This window comes from Alligator mississippiensis, chromosome 16 (genome assembly GCF_030867095.1).
Source record: "Alligator mississippiensis isolate rAllMis1 chromosome 16, rAllMis1, whole genome shotgun sequence".
NCBI classification, from domain to species: Eukaryota; Metazoa; Chordata; order Crocodylia; family Alligatoridae; genus Alligator; species Alligator mississippiensis.
In genome coordinates, this window is record NC_081839.1 from 35,143,258 (window position 1) to 35,155,373 (window position 12,116).

The following is a 12,116-nucleotide window of genomic DNA, read 5'->3' on the forward strand; positions in this document are numbered from 1 at the left end:
GTCCTGCCGTCGGTCCTGCAGGATATGGATGCTTACACCCGCTGCTGAACGGCCCAGCAGTTCAGGTAAAGCACTTGCTGTGACTCCATCAGGAGTCTCCACTGCTACTTGCACGTGTTTAGCCCTCTTCCCCCAGCACAGCCAGGAGCTAGGATCTGGCCCTCAGCAGCCTGTGGCTCAGCCCGAGTCTGCTGCGGGGTCTGGCAATACCTGCCCTGTCCCGAAGCTGAGCTCAGGGGCCTTTGTGCGTGGGGGTGCCGCACGAGACGCTTGATGCTGAAGCCAGTATTTCTGCGCTACGCCTCCCCGTCTGCTCCTTCTCCACGCGGGTGGAGGCAGCAGACATTCTGCTGCGAGTCGCTGCAGCAGGTGCAAAGGAGATCATCTTTTCTAGAGACTTCCTTCTGTTTTGTTATTTCCTTGTCTAAGAGGGGAGCGACTCTAGGCTGGAAGTTTCCATTTTGCTGGTGGTGCGTGGAGGTGTCTCCATCTTGGCCGCGGGGCCACGGTGCCCAGGCCAGCGACGCTGTCTCCATGCGCTCGGCGCGGAGCTGGAGCGTGCCAGCCCAGCCCCTTGCTCGGGACTCAGGAGGGCCCGGGCAGGTGCACCCGGGAGAGCCGGCCTGTTCTGGGTGCGCCCCGCCGAGAGGGAGAAGGGCTGGGCTGCTGCGCGCCCGGGAGCCCCGGCCCGCGGGCAGGGCGAGGGCGAGGGCGAGGGCGGCGCTGTGCCGCCACCAGCCCGCAGCGAAGCCCCGGGCAGAAGCCGCGCGGGTGGGAGCGGCGTGCGGCGGTGTCGGAGCGGGGCCGCGGGGCCTGCGCCAGCAGGAGGCCGGGGCGGACAGCGGCTAGGCCGGGCCGGGCCCGGCCTCGCCTGCCCCTCGCCCGAGTCGGGCGGAGCCTGCAGTGGCGCGGGCCCAGCCCGCCCGTGCAGCGCTGGGCCAGGGGAGCGGCGCGGCGCGGCGCGTTGCGTTGCCCGGGCAGGCGCTGGGCGCGGCAGCGGGGCTCTTATTTTGACAGGCGGCGCCTGGCGCTGGCGGGAGCGATCCCGGCCCGCCCGCCCGCGGCAGCAGCGTCCCCCGCCGGGCGGAGCCGCAACTTGGCGCGGGGAAGTTGGCGGCGCCCGCGGAGCGACAGCGACAGCGCCCGCCACCGCCAGCGACGGGCCCGCGCGGGCTGCGCGCCGGCGCCGCGGGACCATGAGCCGCGCCCGCGCCCGCCCCCCGCCGCGGCCGGCCCCGCGCCCCCCGGCCCCCGCCCGCCGCCCCCGCGCCGCCGGCCCCGCCCGGCCACGCCGCGGGCCTGCCCCGAGCCGCCGACACAGCGCCGGTAAGCAGCCGCGGCGGGCCGGGCCCATTGTGCGCGGGCGGGCGGCGGGCGGGCGGGCTGTCACCGCGGGCCCGGGGGCTGCCGGGCGCTGTAGTCCGCCGCCCGCTCTTGTTTGTGCCGGGCCGAGCGCCGGGGCCGGGGCCGGGGCCGAGAGCGGGGCGCGGGGCTCGGGCCGGCTCGGCTCGGCTCGGCTCGGCGCCCCGTGTGTCCCGCGGAGGCCGCGGGGGCCCGGCGGAGGCTCCTCCCGGGCACGTGCTGAGCGCCACCCCCTCCCTCGTCCCTCGCCCGCCGCCGCCGCCGCCGCCGCCGCCGGGAGACACGTCCGCGCGCGGCGCCCGGAGCGGAGGCGGCGCGGGCTGCATGGCTCTGCCGCGGGCGCCGGCTGCTCGGCCTCCCTGCCCCCGGCGCCGGCGCCCGCTCACCTTGCGCAGGGAGCGCTGACCCGCCGGCCCTCGCCGCACTCCAGCCCGGGGCCCTGGCGCCCCACTGCCGGCCAGGCGAGGGAGCAGGTAGGGCTGCTCTGGGAGCAGGGGAGGGCAGGGCAGGGGAGGCTGCGCCCTCTCTCCTCCGGGGCCGGGAAGGCGCCTGGTCCCTTGCAAAGTACAAGACCAATTCCCTGCTGGCCGCCCCTTGGGGCAGCCGCTTGCTCGGAGGATGGTGAGAGGGGCACGTTTCTTTGCGTGAGGAACACTACATGACAGGGCATGTCACTGTGTCGTCTCGCGCCTCGGGTAGCAGCGGTGTCACACTCGCATCCTGGGCGTGTAAGGAGAGTGCTGCCGACAGGGAGGGCACACACGGCAGCTGCACACCTTGGTGCGAGGGACCACGTCTGCAGGGCGGTTCAGCCGGCTGCTCTTGACCCGCAGAGCCTGTCTCGTGTGTACACAGCTCTGATTCTTCCCAGCCGGTCCGCGCGCTGCTTCATGCCAGGCACCGAGCACTGACATACAGCTCAGCTCATCCGTTGGTTTCCAGCTCTTCGCAAAGGTGTGCGTGCGTCGTTTTCCTCTCCTTCGCTCAGCGAAGGAGAAGAAAACAGGTGCGGAGAGAAGTGATTTGCCCAAGGTCGCCTGGCAAGTCTGTGCCAAAATTGAGGCAAAAACTCCAGTATGTGCCTGGCAGCACTGCGACCCCCGGGCACTGTCGGTGTTGCTCCCAGCTGGAGCTGTGGCTAAGTGTGTGTGCGCGCGCGTGGGGGGTGTGATATGACTACAGCAGGTATTGACACGCACAGCTCCAAGCTTATATTGTTGTGCAACTGTCTCTCTTGTGCAGGCGCACTCTCAGTAACATATTGGTGTGCTTTCACTGTAGTAATTGTCAATCCCAGTGGGATTTTTTTTCAGAGCATCCAATCCTAAATACTATTGAAATCTCTTTTACATCTATTCTGCCGTTTCTGCTGGACAGGAATACGGTGTGATACTCTCCCCTCCTCCCAGCTGTACTGCACGGTGCATGCAGGAGAAATGTATATCGGTTTGCCCATTTTTCCTGCCTTAATTGTGTTTCTGGTCTCCGAATCCAAAAAACCTGAACGTAAAGGTCTCTATCAAAAAAAGATTTAACAAATCTTTACCAAACCCATCCCTGTTTGTTCTGTTGCAGCTGGCAAATGAGGATGCTCAGAGCTTTGAAGCCTTGTACCTGCGCCCTGATCACCTCGCTGCCCCATGTGTCCATCCCGTTGCCTCCTGTTACAGACGGGAAGGCATGGGGGCCTGCTGTTTGCAGTGGCTTGGCACAGGTCGCGCAACAAAGCTGTGTCAGTTAAGGCTAGTGCTGCGGAGTTGCTGGCCGGCCGGTCAGTGCTCCAGCCACTAGGCCATGTTGTCGGCGTGTACTCCTGTGTCGGTCCTGTCGATGTAACTGGAGTAACTCTTGACCCTGGGACTGTGCCTGCGCTTGCACTGGTTGGTTTGGGACCTCGGAGGTGTCACTGCAGGTCTGCGTCTCTTGGGCCCAGTCTGTGCAGGCTTCCTTGAGCCTAGTGTTCCTGGAAGAGGTCTTTCCCTTCTCCTTTCCCAGCTGAGTCCGCATTCCTGCCAGCATCTCCAGCACTCCTGGCCTTCCAGCTCTGCTCCCTGGCTGGAGGCCTCTGGGGTGCTCCCTAGTGATTGGTGCCCCTTAGCACGACTGAAGGCTTTTCCTCCTGTGGCTAGGGGCCTCTGCTGCTTTCCTGGCCCTGGGGGCTGTTGTGTCTGGGTACTCATTTAAAGTACTTGGTTGGAGTTTGGCCATTTACTTCCATGCCCTCCTCACACCTCTTGAGTATCTCCCATGCTCTGACAGGAGGGTTCTGGAGCTGAAAACACAGCTAGCTCCAGCATGTTCTGTGCCCAGGCCCATACTTACGGTCCCTGTGGGTCTGGCCTGGGTTTGACATCCTAACAACGTGCATTTCCTTTGGCTGTCTCAGCCAGCAGCAGCAGACTTGTCCCCTTGTGAGCAAGGCATGATCTGAGATGGCAGTGCTGTGTGTGTGCCTTGCTTGCTGTAGGAGTGTCTGCTTTTGCTGGGATACAGGTATAGAGCTGGACTCTAGAGATGGAGACAAACCTCTTAGGTCCATCCATTGCCTGTGGACAGAATATGCCAGTTCCCTGCTCTTCATTTCCCAGGGTTTTGTCCAAGTCCATTTTTAAATGTCTTGAGTAACGGATCTCCTTCCCCGCTCCTCTGGGGAGATAACTTCTCCAAGGAATCGGTTGCTTTGGCAGACCCGTTCCCGCTTCTGTTCCCTGCACCAAGCTTGCAGTCTAGAGGCAGCAACTGGATCACGCTGGCACGTGAGGCAGGCCTGGTTCTTGGCTCTTTGCTTCTGATCCAGCCATTCCAGGCCCTGGCTGTCCCTTTCACTGCTCTCTGACCTCCCTCCAGTTTGGCACAGAGGTGCAGCTCAGTTCTGTCCTCTGCCCTAGCCCTACACTCTGCGGGGTCAGGAGCCGGAAGTGCATCCCTGCTCCTGCTCTGCTGTCCTGGGACTTGTGTCGCAGTGGTTCTCATCCTTTTAGACCTGAGGCACTCCTGGATAAACTTGCAGCACCCCTTGGAAAATGTCATCTCTTAAGCCTCACTCTCTTTTTTAGAATACAGAAAAATAATAGAGCGGCTTTTTTGTTGCGAAGAGCTCAGAAAGGCCACAACTGTGGATTTCTCTTTGAAACCTCTGGGTTTGTGTTGTGAATCGTATTTGCAAACATAATTGTGCTAACACTGTTTGGCACCCCACGGCACCCTTGAAAGGATCTCAAGGCACCACAGGGTGCCCTGGCACCCTGGTTGAGAATTGCTGTTCTAAGGGCTCAGAGCTGTGGTAGTGAAAGTTGGCTGCTTTTGCCAGCCTGGATGTCTGCCCAGAGAGACAGCAACGCCCACAGCCTCAGCTAAACAGGAGCCCGGACGTTGTCCCACCAGTGTGGCTTTCCATGTTGTTGGTCCCTTCGGGGAAAGACACAAGAATCCTGCCAGCTGCTGTTCTTCTCCCTGAGGTGCTGTGTCCTGCCCTGGCAGGGGAGAGTCCTGGGACATTTAAAGCTTTTGCTGGTGTAGAAATGTCAGCTGGAGGGTGACAGCTGGCCATGACACTTAGGCTGGTAGAAGCCCTAATGCAGATGCACTTTGTGTCACTTTAACTTGCTTTGTTTGAGGGACTGGTAGGAACTGTGTAGCAGTGAAAGGTCTAGGTGGGCTTCTCGGTGTGGAGATGTCGCCTCCCCCAGCCTTGCTCCTGTTGTCAAGTGGTTTCTTTCTTGCCTGAGGACAAAGCTGACTGGCCAGGTTCTCTGTGTGCAGGGTTGATTGTCTCTTGCTTCTCCAAAGTGGATGCAGGATCCTTGGAGATGGACTTTCTATGGCCCAGGACCCTTGGTTCTATTTGTGATGTCTTCTGTGACCCTAAGGTAAGTCACTCACCCTCTGTGTGCCTTAGTTTCCCATCTGTAAATCATTCTCCTGGACTCGTAAGTGGAAAGTGCATGGGAAAGACTAGGGAGGCCAGCCAGTAGGATGGTGGCCTGCATGCTGCCTTCGCTTGTCTGTGCTCATCATTCCCTGAGAGCCAGGTCCAGTTAAGCCAGAGGAGCCTGATGGGAGAATCTCTCCCGGGTGGTGTGTTTCTTCTGTGCAGATGCCAGGCCACCCTACTGGCACCAGGCAGCTCCCACGGATGCTTTTTTCCACCTCGTTTTCTTTGTAACTCGTTTCCCAGCTGCGGAGCTCCTCTGGGTCCGGGGCACTGGACTGCCCGTGTTCCCAGGATCGGCTCCGTGTGGAGCACGTACCTGCGGCAAGGCTGTTCGCTGTAGGAGTCAGTGTGGAAGAAGCAGTTAGCGTCACTGGCACCTGCTTTTGATTTAAGGGAGAGCCACGTAATCGAGGGGCGGGTTGCCAAGAGCCGTGCACTTACCCAGCTCCTCAGAAAGCGGGGCTGTGTTTGCGAGCACGACAGGCGTTCCACTTGGGTGGGGGAGAGGAGGGGGCATGCGCGATGCCAGGGAGGTGACAGCCTTGACTAACTGAGGCCTGTGCTGATCCCTGGAAACGGGCAGCAGTGGTCTGTCTCCAGCATCTGACTGGTGCTTCTTGGGAAAGGCGGGCCCACCCACGCCCCTGCTTGGCATCCTGCTGCCTCCTTTGTGCGGCTTGGGCTAGGGTGTCGCTGAGGCTTGCTGTGTCTGCGCTGCTGCCTGGCTGGCAAGGTATGCTGTGAAACACCCTGTGGTGCCGCCAGCGCCTCACCTTGCTCTTCAGCTCCCCTGTGGGAAAGCCAGTGTAGGGACGCCGTTCCCTGCAGTGACCCCTGGGAGCACTGGGGCTGTCTGCGGCCAGCATCAGTGGGGATGAGCATGCCGATGTGGGTTTGTTGTTGGAGAGAGGCACCCATCCTTTTCTGGGCGCTGGGGAGTGGATCTGTGGTTGGAAGCGTCTGCAGGTCTGGTAGCACAGGCACTTGTGAGCAGTGGGACATAGGGGCCAGGCTCAGGAAACTATGCCAGGCAGTGGTGGGGCTGGCTGTCGCTGTAATGGCACAGGTAGGATCTCTGCGGGGGCTGGATGCTGTCCATAAGAGGAGCAGTTATTCCCCGCGTTGGCTTGTTCACTTTGTTTGTCTCCCTCGCCCCTGTGGGGACAGACGTCCCTTCCTGGCTAGCCAGTTCCATCTCACCCCTTGCCTTCCCCAGACGGAGAAACCCGGACCTTCTTGCCAGTGCAAGGGGCCTGCTTGCTGCGAAATCCATCGGGCCTGGGCTGTCTCTTGCCTTGGCTTCCAGCTGGCAGCGCAGGGGCAAGCTCCTCGGCTTTACCGTCAGTGGTGATGGCACGGGCTGCTTCCATGCACCTCTGGGCTCCCAGAGCTTTGCAGACCTGGGTCCTCCTGCACGTTTCATCTTCGGCTGGGGGAGACTGAGATGCCAAACCTGCTCTGGGGAGCTGAGCTAGGACATGAACCCAGCTTGTCCTTGCTGCTTGTCCCCGTGTCATCCCAGTACAGGAGCTGAGGCCAGGCTGCCACCTCATCGCAGCCTCGGCTGCGTAGCCCTGACACGAGGTGCCTTGCTCTTGTTGTGAGTTACTGACCATCGGGGCACAGAGAGAAGCTCTGGGTCTGTGGCACTGCTGCCCCAGCTGGCTTCAGGCAGGGGCCGTGTCCTGAGCTGGGGGGTGCGGCTTCTCCCTGGTTGGTGAAGAGCTTCTCTGGAGCCAAGTCCTGGGCCAGGAGCCAGGTGGGTGTCCTGTGCCAGAGAGGGCGAGACTTGGAAAGCAGAGCTGGGCTCCTCCTGTGTGAGAGACGGCTTGAAATGCTGAGCAAACCACAGAGCACTCCTTGTTCTGCCACTGCCTCCTGGTCCTCCTTGGCCCTGCCATGTGTAGGAGGCTGCAGCACTGGGTTCTTGGGGAGCAGGCAGGGAGAGCCCGGCAGTGCGCAGGCCCTTCTGCTTGCTGAGCTGATCCTTAATCTTGTTCCTCTCTTTTCCTTCTCCTCATGACTGAGGAGGACTCCAAGTACTGAGCGAGTCTGAGCGCTGCCTCCGCTGCAGCCTCTGTGATCTTGAACAGCTCGAGAAACAGTCACCCTGTGCCTTGCTTCATAGCTCAGCTGGAAACCCTTCCTTCTCCTTGTCTCTAAGTCTTTAAGTAAGGAGCGGGAGGGAGGGAGCTAGCTGCAAAGTGTTCTGAGGACGCCGCTTGTATAAAAGATGCTGCGCAGAATATTGGATGTTTACAGACTTCGTGTTTCCTGAAATGTAAGCAAAGGAAATGCCAGGCTTTACTCTGGTTTGTGCAAACACACGATAGCTTCGTGTTTGTCGTGTGGCGGCCAGGACTCTGGCAACGTGAAGGCTCTGCACTGACGAGGAGACTCCCGTGAAGTTAGATGGAGTTAATGGAGCCTGCACCGGCATGTGCTGAGACGCTGGGCCCCTCCTGCCTCTAGTAGGCACCTGTGTGGGGGACGGTCACCCACCTCCACCAGGGCTCCTAGGGGGGCCGTCGGCTTGTGTGACTTGGCAGGTTGCGTAGGGAGGCTTGGCTAAGTCTTCTGGCTGTTGGTTTGTCTTGCTCTGTAGGTGTGCAGTGTTCCCGGGAGCAGGGGACAGCTGCCACACTGACTGCAGAGGTGGCTGCATTTCAGCACTGTGAAGCGAACTCTCCCTTGTGCCCTGGGGTGCGAAGGTGTTCCTGTGCGCGACTTGTCACTGGAGGATGCGAGGTTTCTAAACCTGGGCTGGGCTAGGCCTCAAGTGTGCCTGCCTTGGGTCTGCCCTGTGGGCCATAGGGAGGGTGGGCAAAGAGTGGCTTGGGGTGCAGCGAGGGGATAAGCCCTGGGCAGCTCCCTGGCGGTGAGATGGAGGAGGTTGTGAGGTCCTGCAGCTTAGGAGCTTTACCACTCTCTTTGGAAGGAGACAGTCCTGCATTGGTGTCCGGTGTGGACTGGCCAGACAGGCCTGAGTGGAGTTGGTCTGGGCATTGCTAAGGCTCAAGCACAGTGGTTAGATGGGCCTGAAAGCTGCCTGTGTCTGTGCAGCCTTGTTTGAACTTCTCCTTGGCAAGGAGGGAAAGGAACTGGGGAGACCCGGGGCTGGGCTGAGCAAGTTTCCTCTGCTCTCCCCGCCCCTGGACACGAATGAGGCAGCAGCAGTTCAAAGCTCCAGCCCAGGCACAGAGTGCAGCTCTTGGGCCTTGTTGGTGATGGCTGTTGAAGAAACGAGCTTTGCCTCCCGAGCTGCGATGCAGGGGGAAGGTGGGGGGCAGTGGGGAGGGGTGGCGAAGCTGTGGTTCAGAACAAGCCCTTTGGATGGCAAGAAAATTGCTGAGTAGCCAGTTTCCAGGCTGCTGAGGACCTAGCCAGGGCCTGACTTGGCTGCCAGAAGCAACAGGCTTGGAATTTCCTCTGCCTGATGCCAGCTTCTCTCGGCCTGGCCACTGCGCCTCTGGCGGGGCTGAGGCTTCTCGGAGCCCCGCAGATGGGGAGGCTCCTGGAGCAGGGGTTACATGCAGAGCGGAGAATCTCCCCCAGCCCTTGGTGCCTGTTTTCTATTTGCTTTTCCAGGGTTCAAGCTGTTTTGAATTATGCAGCCCGCGCCTCCTGTGGGGCTCCCGGAGCAGCCGCCTAATGAGCTGAGCTCCTGACAAACTTTGCTCTGGCTCTGGCTGCACTTGGAAAATTTTACAGCTTTTTTAGAAAAAGGAAATGCCAGTAATGTCTGTCTCTCCTTGTTTTTGTGAGGGGGTCCCAGCTGAGGAGGGCTGAGACAGAAAACAGGAAGGATTTGGGCTAGTGCCCGTGGCTGCACCCCTGCCCGTTGGTGTGCATTGGGGTAGGGAGTGATAGTGGCCAGCGCAGGATGGTGTGAAGATGGGCTGGCTGCTGCCTTTTGTAGCCAGGATCGTATGGGTGAGACCTGTAAAGACCCTGCTAGTGCCACAGAGAAGGGCAGGAGAGGGGTGAGCCCTTGGCAGAGTGTTAGGCCACGGGGAGTCAGGCATCTGTGTCACGGGGAAGTGGGACCAGGCTACCCGCCTGGACTCCTGACAGGGTTGTCCCTCTGTCCTGAAGCTGAGGGCTCCTCTGTGGGAACAGGTCTGGCAGTTCCCCTCTCCTCAGGGCCCTTCTCTGCTGTCTGCTGCTGTCCAGTAGCTCCTGCCCTTCCGGGTCCATCGAAAAGATGCTATGACTTGGCCTCAGGTACTGGGAAATGGGGACCACTGTGGTACCAGTGCACAAGTCTGCCTGACTGCCTCTTCCATAGGCAGGGGTGATCCATGCTCCTGGGTCACGCCTGGTCGTTTTGTCTTGGCTGATGGTTTTCAGTGAAGTGGAAAAGACTGAGTGTTACTGTTTCACCTGTGGTATCACCCAGGGGCAGGGACCTCTCATGCTGGGCACCATCTCAGGTGGTCTCTGTGCCCAAGCACATGCCTTATACTGTGCCCAGGTGCTGTCCTCACAGGAAGTGGGGGGGGGACTTAGACAAGGCCACAGAGACCCAGCGTGCAGCACATGTTGCCCCTGGAGCTGGGAGCTGCTTTACAGTGGGTGAAGGTGAAGCAGGCATAGCCTGGCCCAGGGTCTGAGTTGGGAGGGACACTCCTTTCTCCTGCTGTGCCCCTCTCAGTAAGATGCTGGAGCCCAGCCCCCCTAGTCTCCCTAGCACTGTATCTGTGGGCTTTGATCTTGTTGCTGGATGCTTCTTCCTTTTTGGGCAGGTGTCTAAGACACAGGCTGGTCCCTAGTACTCTTCTTCCACATGCCACCAACCTTTTGGTGATGGCTTTCTTTGCAGTCTGTGCGTGTGGCTTCCAGGAGGGAGATGGGACTTCTGGTCTCAGGTGCATCATCAAGGTGCATCCTTCTCACTCCTTTTGGACCAGAAAAACCTTCATGACTCAAGTAAGCTGGGAGCTAGATTCCTCCAGGTGGCTCAGGATCATCTCAGAGTCTGGGCAGGTGGGGCATGCAGGTGTGACTGTGCTGGGATACCATCCCTGGAGCTGCCTTTTGCTGGTGACGGGTGGTCTTTGCTCTGGGGAGGTCACCACTAGAGTGAGAGAATTGCAGTCTCTGTGGGCTGGTCGGTCCCTGGCATCTCCACTGACGCTGCCAGTAAGAGACTGGCTAGTGCTAGTCGGGACATGGGCACTCCTAGGAATTGCCAGTTAGCTTCATTAAACTGCAGCCAGCTGGTCACTTTGGTTATTGTTGTGCTGGGCTGGGCTGAGCTGGAGCTGGTGGCCTGGAGATGAAAGTCTCCCACCAAAGCAGCAGAGCTGGTATGCTCCCCCACTGCGCTGGGTAGATGCAGGCATCCCATCTGGCAGGGTGTTGGCCTATGTGTCTATGCCTCTCGATCATCCCCTGCCCTGGCTGTGCAGTGGCCTGAGGTGCAGCCTGCGTGGTGCAGGCCTGGGCCATGGCTCTCCTTTGTGTGCATTTGTGTCCTCATCTCCTTGCTTATGGCCAAAAGGGATCTGCAGGGGGAGGTTGGTGAATAGGACATAAAAATGCAGCTGCCCAGGGAGTCATGGAGCCTCTTCTTCAGCAGGGAGGGATCGAGGTTCCTGTATGATCCGAAGGCATCAGCTGCTGCCAGTCGGAGCTGATGAGTGTCAGGCGTAGGCAGTGATCTGCCCTGGGTAGATGGGAGACTTGCGCCAGCCCTGCTTTGAGGGCTTTGCCTGTTGTTTGTCAGGAGCACAGCTCAGGATGGCTATTTGATTTGGCAGCCTTTGCAAGCCTGGCAGCCTTCTGAGCACAGTGAGGAGCAGACTGTGGGCTGCGGGCACCAGAACTGGGCCCTGTGCTCTCTTCCCCCTTCCCTGTGCCTCCCCTCCACCCCCATCTGCTGCAGAGGGAGGGTGGGTACGTCTCCCTGCTATAGTGAATGATGTGCCCCCTTGCTTTCCCCACCCATGAAGCAGGCAGATATGCCCTGTTCCCCCAGGAGCTATTATGGATAGAAGCTGGCTCTTTGCTGGGGTGCTGCTAAAGCCTGGAGGGTTGAGCTCTGTCACCTCCAGCTGCAGAGCAGGGATCCAGCCACCTCTGTGTCTCCCCACTCAGACCTGGGCTATTGCTGGACTAGCAGAGAGGTCTCAGGGCAGTGTGGGGCTGCTGATGCCCCGGGGCTGTGATGTATGACCTGGCCTGAGACCTGACTCTTGGGTTGCCTGTGTGCTTCCAGCTCCTGTTAGGCAGCACTGCTGGAACTCCAGCCTGCAAAGCCCGAGTGGTTCTCAGGTCCTGCCTGGGGTTGGGCTAAGGGTCAGGATCTCCTGCTGCCACTCAAGGAAGTGGCAGAGAGCCAGCATGGCACTGTTTTCAGGCCCAGAGGCGATGGGGCCAGTACCCAGTAACTGAAAAGCAGGCTTGATGGTGGGGGACAGCTTTAAAGAATAGGGAAGTTGTCGGTCTCTCAGGAAGGTTGCACGGGAGGAGATGGTTCACTTGCGCACATACATATACTCTTGTGTATGCCACGCTGGCTCCCGGTGCACACTGCTGTGTGCAGTCAGAGTGACCTTTGTCTCAACCCAGAGGCAGAGTAGGGCCCTGTCTGTGGCAGCGTTATGGTCATCGTTGCGCTAGTGGTTTTGGGATTTCATTCAGCCTGGTGCATGGATACTGACTTTGGCTGCACAAGGCTGAGCCTCTGTTGCGTGCTCCCCATGCTCCTGCTGCACCTCACTCAGTGCTTGTCACCCAGTTGTGGAAAGGACATCTGGGCCGTGTAGGGTATGAAGAGGAACAAACTGCAGCGCGAAGAAGGGGGTGCGGTTTACCA

At 59.8% G+C, this 12,116-nt stretch overlaps 1 protein-coding gene across 4 annotated transcripts in view; it reads left to right on the forward strand.

Annotated features, from left to right (window-relative positions):
• The first annotated feature begins 892 nt into the window (after positions 1-892).
• Positions 893-12,116, forward strand: part of BCL9L (BCL9 like) — a 59,516-nt gene continuing 48,292 nt past the window's right edge. Inside the window, exon 1 of one of the 4 annotated variants that reach the window (XM_059719477.1) lies at positions 893-1,326. The gene's annotated coding sequence lies outside the window, so the exon portion shown is untranslated. Of the gene's footprint in view, positions 1,327-1,652; positions 1,836-7,041; positions 7,578-12,116 lie in introns of those variants that run through there. The other 3 variants (XM_059719481.1, XM_059719478.1, XM_059719480.1) reach the window with 3 other exon arrangements.